We start from the raw sequence: 7,661 nt of genomic DNA, 5'->3' as shown, positions 1-7,661 counted from the left end.
GGAACCCAGTGTTTCATGCTCGCACTAAGCACACTGAGATGCATTATGACTATGTCAGGGAAAGACTCTCTGCAGCAGCAGAGATCAGCTTAGTCTATGTGCCTACACATGACAACATGGTAGATTTATTCACAAAAGCTCTTGCTCGTGAAAAGTTTGAAGCTTTTCGTAAAGCTTTGGGCTTACTTCCTTTTCAATCAGGATTGATCGGCCATACCCTGTACATGTTCATATCATCACACGAGGGGGGATTTGTAGCATTATATGGTAGTGATGTGTGTGAACACACTTAGGACCACCGGGGCACTTTTTTCCTCACTAGGAGGTTTTTTCCCCCGTGCATATGTACACCCCCTTATCTACTCATTTTGGGGTGTGTACTTATCTTTTGTATCTGGCACACATTTGTTCATTCTAATCTAGTGAGTTTGTGTGCTCTCAAGCTTCTCTATCTTGTGTGTGTGCATTGTTGCAACCTTAACCCTAATTCCAACATGATCCTTAAAAATGATCAACCTAACCACGAGGAACGCATAAGAATATGCATAATCCCAAATATGAGGCCCAGATCTCATGGGGCAACCAAATCACCGTGTTGTCAAAACCATGTCTGGTCGAAGAAGAAAGAACCATATCATGCATCATCATAAAGTGGTGTAATATCCAAACTATATGCCAACATCACGCCCATCACATCAAGTTCAAGAACTTATCCACATTCAAACATAGAGCATGATGACTTCACAATATCCTCTTTATAGTATACATGCAAATAATCATGTAGAAGCTCATCGCAAGGACATGCATCAAATCACAAGGTGCTTGGTCCTCCAATTCACCATCAACATTGGGCTTCATATGCACACTGTTCTCAAGAACTTTATATATCTCATGCACCCCAAATTCCTCAATGGTAAAGAGAGTGAACAAACCATCATAATTATCATCCTCATCATCAATTGTAGCAAAAAGAAAGAGCAAACCATCATATGCTTCATCTTCAATTGATTTAGTTGAACTCTTTTCTCGATGGATCTTCAAATATATCCACTGCCATGGAGAGAAGATCATCCTCCTTAAGCACATCAACGGAAACTTTGGTAAAAGGAGACTCTTGCTCTTCTTCAATACCATACCCAAGCTCAAAGTCCCCCAATGGAATAGAATCTTCATCTATATTTAAAAGGTTCATACGAGCATCTATAGTCGCATCCATTTGGAAAGAAATGTTTACCTTTAAGAGCATCAAAGAATTTGGTAATCACATTCTCATCCACATTACTTAAGGTATGTCCCACAAAATCATAATCTGTAAGCACCTTATCCACACAATCAACATCTAATGTGGCCTCCAAGGAAGAAGTTTCACATGCCACCAAGCTCTTAAAAGACATCAGAACATACCACTTGGTAAGAAAGCATGATGAAATAGGTTTGCAACCCACCACCATGTGAACAAGTGCTTATAGGAGATATTTCAGCTTCAAAACACTCTTTTCAGCTTGAAAGCATGATGAAATAGGTTTATATCCACACCACCATGTGAAAACTTGCTTATAGGATACATTTCAGCTTCAAAACACTCTTATCTTCTTTCTGCAAATGGGTGGCCATTACAATTTTGCACAGCGTTGCTTTGACCTCCATGAAGATCATCATGAGGAATCTATGTTGCCAATGCCCATCAGCACTTAGACTAGAGATCCAACCTTATTTGGAGTAATCTGCTACTATCATCTCCATTCATAGTGAGCAATAGGTCACCATCATCACATCCGGTCCACCATAGGATTACCAACCCTACCAGTATTAATCAACCATGAACGAATAGACATCTTGGCCATTAATGCGCAGGCAACGTCTCCTTCTTCAGCTCTAAATTCTCTATATAATTATAGCCATTGCCTTAGGTTGACAGCTCGATAGCTCTACTCACTTTTTCTGTGTGGCTTCTGTGCGCTACTTTAAATCCCCTCCATTCTTTTTTTTGTCGTCCGCTGTCTTCTTCACTCTTTGCTCCATGCTCCCCTGCCTTCATCTCCTATAGAAACCTTGAGTTCTTTATCTTCTTCTTCAAAGGTTTAGCCATGCGTCTTTGTCCACAATGATACTAATAAAGAGAGCTTAATCTAATCTATTGCAATACACATGACAATGTGGCAAACCTTTTCACTAAAGCCTTATCACACGTGAAAAGTTTGAGGCCTTTTGTAAAACTTTGGGCCTTTTCCCTTTCAAAGACTGATTTGTAATCTCTGTAAACCTCACATTTGTACTATAGGGGGGTTTGTTAGATATTTGGTAGTACTACACTGTGAGGTCATGTACTTATGCCATGGGAACTTTTGTTAGATATTTGGTAGTACTACACTGTGAGGTCATGTACTTATGCCATGGGAACTTTTGTCCCACTGGGTCTTCCCCATGGCTTTCCACGGATGAACAAGCACCTTAGGGTTAGCTAGTATGCAAGCAATGTCATTTACAGTTTATGGTGGCTTGCTCACTTGTACTCTCTTTGTACTCTATAAAGTAATTCATCTCTGTTACCAGAAACCACAACTGCCACCAGCAGTGGTGAACATGCTGGAAGCTTGTACTACCAAGTGCAAGGTATGCATGCAGTATCATGCTGTTGTTATGCTCATAATATAGCCACCACCTTGTGCTATCATGCATGTAAAATACCTTAGGGTTGAGTTTGTGAGAATATGGTGGTTTTTTGTGCTTTTGCCCCTTCTTTAGGAGGAAATTCTACATGCTTTACATTTTAGTTGACGTTTTTTCTGGACATGCAGATGTGGAGTCAGCACAGCAGCCCAAACCTAAGGCACCATCACCATCTGGATCAGCTTCGCAGAAGAATGGCATCGTAATGTTGTTGCCACTTCCGAATCGGTTGAATGGCAAGGAGTTGGCAATTAGCAAGATGTTACCTTCACAACAAACTTAGCAGTCCCCAAATAGAAACCTTGCCCACAAGAGACTTGAGCCTTTTGAGCACACGGCATAGTCAAATAGTAGGCAAGAACTTGGGTCACAAGGACAGGTTTTGGGTTCTCAAAGCACACTTCAGGTTGTTGAAGAGGAGGTGCAACAAGATACCTTTGCTGATGCTACTAGGTACCATTTCCTTTGAGCTTTCTAATCTCCCTCACACTCTACACCCTTATGTTCTTATCTCTTCGAGCATTGTGTGTGTGTGTGTGTGTGTGTGAGTCCATCTCTCCATTCTACATATGCTAATAATCTTTTTGCTTCCAAATTTGCCAAGGGATGCTCAAGACTATTAATCTGACTTAGCAAAGCCATTTCCCTTCAACCTTGCCCCAAAACTCCTCTTATTCATGGAAGCAGTCCTGAATCCTCAGGTAGTATTGTTTATATACAATGGCATTGTGTGGATTCTTGACTCCACTTTCTTGATCTGAGATTTCTCGATTGAGCTTTCTTGATCTAAGCTTTCATAAACACCATAATAATGAGCTTGATTGTGTGGATTCCTGACTCCACTTTCTTGATTGTTTTGCCTTTAATCTTTTCAAAGGGTTCCTCTTGGTCTACCGCTAGTGTTGTCTTTAACTTTCACATAAATTGAAAGAAAATGGTACTCTAGATTGATCCTCATTAGCCTAAGATTAAGGTAAACATGAGAGATTAACCTAGGATTAGAACATGAAGAGAAAAGAAAAGGCTTGTGTAGCTTGATTATCAAAAAGGTATCAAGATTATGGTGTATGAGACCTATATACATGACCCCCATTTCACACTATCATAAGTGTTGTCCATGGGCATGGTCGATTGGCCTTGGGCCCATTATTCATATGAGACCATTCCACTTTGTTATATAAATTTCTCCACCTCATAGATCTCCCATTGAACTATATACATCCATTCTTTCGTGTGTTCAGCAGCTAAGAGATTCGTACCAAAATCCTTAGAGCTTTCCTGAATCGCTCCTTGAATAGCATATGGTTTATCTTGGAACTTCTGCATCTTGTAGGGATTCTTTTTTATCCTGATTAGGTTTTTTGGAGGTTTGATTGGTTAGTTAGATTAGTAGTGTTCTCCTACCAACCAATCTTGTAGATTGGTTGGTAGGAGATGGACTTATTTGTATGGAAAGGTTAGCCTCTCTATATGTTTCCATTTGTTCTCATCAACATTAAGAACTCATGGTTTATCTTGAAACCTGTTGTTTAACTCTTCTTCTAAGAATTGAAACTCCTCAACATCCATATTGGGGTAATTTATGTAATCTAGGTCAAACCCCCTGTTGGGGAATTAATGTAATCTAGGTCAAATCCATATTAAGGTAATTAATGTGTTCTAGGTCAAATCCATATTAGGGTAATTAAGGTGGATGAGTGGTAGGCATGGTTCCTTATTAAACTCCTCGGTGTTTTCCAAGCATGGCTGCTCAGGTATAGGAGTTCCTCTACCTTGTTTATGGGGCCATCTCCACTCTTTTGTACTTGTGAGAAGTTATGGCTCTTCTTTTTGTTATGCTTTGTGGCATGGGTAGTAGAATGGTCAATTGTTGTTGTGCTTGTTGTTGCACTTCCTCAGCCAAGTGCATTGGCACATTACATGTCACTATTGGCGGTTATATATGCACATCTAGAGTTGTTCTCATTGCCAACAATTTTCTCTGTAGTCTTGTAGGGCTAGGCATTTCCCTTAACACATCAATCTCTTCTAGTTTTCTCTCTAGTCTTGGAGCACTAGGCATCATTCTCTTCCAGTTGCTCATTGGATGCTGGTAGTGAATAAGTTCCTATATCTACATGATGGTAGTGAATAAGTTCCTATATCTGCACTCTCCAATTGTTGTAACTCTACCAAGGATGTCAGAGGAGGTAATGAGGCTTCTTGGACTATGGTAGCATGTGGGGTTTTAGTGATGATTAAAAATTGTGATGTCATTGTGTCTAAGGCTTTGGTGGTCGTGACATGCATGTTCTTCATTCTCTATCTGGCCACTTGCCCCTATTTGTTTCTTTGCTCTTCCTGAAGTTTGTGGTGGAGTTTCTTTCGTCGCTCACCCCACATATTTTATCTCATCAAATCTTTGGTGCCAGCAAGAACTACTACACACATACATTCATCTCTTGACTCAAATTTTAGTATCGGTGCATGAAGATGAAGGGGCCCTAAGTGGTTCATCTAGAAAGGATATGTCTACTATATGGCTCAGGATTCGGGTCATTAAGTAAGGGTTTACCACTTTGCATTTGTGCTTTGTCAGGTATGCATTGAAGTCTCTATGAAGCATCACTGCCCAGTCATCCGTTTCAGCCCTATGCAAAATGCGTAATTTATGCAACTCCATGTGATTATATCTATCAAAGAGTTTTACCTACATGATCATAATTATTAACTAGCATGCTTTTTATAACTTTGGGTCCCCATTGTTGTTAACCTTATTCAGCTAGAAAATGTCCATTCCATGTGCTTTTTGCTGAAATTTGTGGGTCTTCCCTCCTTCGGAAACTGTAAGGCATCATGTATGAGTTTTTATGTGACCAGGACAAGCACCTTGTTGTCATCAGGGTGGGTTACCATAGCTCTCTTCATATCCTAATTATATATTGCCAAATATTATGCATAGAGTTTGGTATTAACATTACAATCAATTGCTTTGGCATAGCATTTTAGCCCCACCTGCTAAAGTATTTCTTGGACATCCTCATCCTTGAGCATCTTCATACATTGTAACATGACTGGGGTGCCGTGATTATGCAGAGTTCTAAGGTGGCAAGATCACCGATATCACGGTGTGATTGGGATATCATGATTATGCATAGTTTTGAGATGGTGTGATCTCACTGATCGTGGTGTTACTGGGGTGCCATGATTATGCAGAGTTTTGAGATGGCATGATTGCTGATCACGCCACAATTGGGCTACCAAGATTATGCAAAGTTTTGAGATGGTATGATCGTCAATCATGATGTGACTGGGGTGTCGTGATTATATAGAGCTTTGAGATGGCATAATTGCCTGATCACGGCATGGCTGGGATGCCATGATTATGAAATTGGTTAATTGAAATGGTCAATTTAGCAACTGAGTGGTGCACATGCCTAGCAGGTAGTTTTCAAGAGGTGTGATTTCATAGGCACAAAGCATGACTGCATGATTCCTTGCACTTGTTTAATCTTTTGTTTCTGTGAGGGAGATCGATATATATTCGAACACACACACACACATACCCACGTCGCCTAGCCCTGATGGCGTCGCGAACCCGGGTTCTCTCACTGGAACCCAACCATTCTACCAACTCAACTACCCACCCGTGGGCTCGTTTGATCTTTTATTTCTATGGTTACTTGTGGTTATTATGTTAGCCCCCCTATATTTCATTGGGAAAGGATGGAACTGGTGTAAACTTACAACATAGACAAGTTTTGTGATGCACACAAAAACGAGGTCTTCTACAAAGGGTTAAGTCATGCATCCTATTAATAGATTACACAAGGAAAAAGAAAGATGAAAGTCCAGGGGAGTTCCTACCTAGTAGGAAAAATAGAGCAGACACAAGACATAGGTCTTAAGGTACTTTGAGCAACAAGTAGGAAGCACATATAGGTGGAGAAGACTTAAAGATGAAAACATGCAACCATCACAAGCAAAAATCATAGACGGGGCTTTTAAAGTCCGGCCATAAATGGAAGGTGAGCACTTGCCACATTACGATAGTTAAGTGGATGTTGGGAGGTGCGTTGTGATCCCGTCAAGCAATCATGCCACATAATCATAGATCATATGATGAAATCACGATCAACAATAATATATAACAGATCATGACAATGTAACCATGGCCAGTGAGAACATCCATTGTCATGATCTGTTATATATTATTGTTGATCGTGATTTCCAGTGAAAACATCCATTGTCATGATCTGTTATATATTATTGTTGATCGTGATTTCATCATATGATCTATGATTATGTGGCATGATTGCTTGACGGGATCACAACGCACCTCCCAACATCCACTTAACTATCGTAATGTGGCAAGTGCTCGCCTTCCATTTATGGCCGGACTTTAAAAGCCCCGTTTTCTTCATTGGCGGGCGTTTCCTTGTCACATTCTTGAGGTGCTGGCAATAAGAGGACATGGCTAACTTGTCGAGTGTTTTGTTGTCACCTTCTTGAGGTGCTAACAAAACAGGAGGACTAGGTTAGCGGCTGTTGTTTGGATTTCTTGGGTTAACTTGTCATTTTTATCTTCCCATAGTGGCATGGTGTAGGACATGCCATCATGTTGGACTTGTGTCGTTCTCTGGGCCCAATCGATGGTCCATCCAGATGCACTAATCCAAGCTCTCCCCAGCAACATCTATTTCATTCATCATATCTACATGCACTACATATACCTTCCCAAGTAAGGGATTACTCTCGGTTTGACACATAAACTTTAAATAATGCCAATGCTTTGATTCTTCAAGAGTGTATGCTCTAGATTCTAACTCTTATGTGCTCCAACTCATGTTATCCCATTTTTGTCCCAATTTTGATATACAAGAGTAGGGTGTGCAAAGTCCTGAAAGTGATACATCTATCTTTATCCTTGTAGCTTCATTCTCTAGGTCCTCTTCCTCAATCAACGCAAGGTTAGCCATGTTTGCAAGACCCGGTGCTTCATTTTTTGTTTG

Source organism: Cibotium barometz, chromosome 52 (genome assembly GCF_041138505.1).
Source record: "Cibotium barometz isolate CiBa-2024 chromosome 52, ASM4113850v1, whole genome shotgun sequence".
Classification (NCBI taxonomy): Eukaryota; Viridiplantae; Streptophyta; class Polypodiopsida; order Cyatheales; family Cibotiaceae; genus Cibotium; species Cibotium barometz.
Note: the sequence above shows the minus strand (reverse complement) of the source record.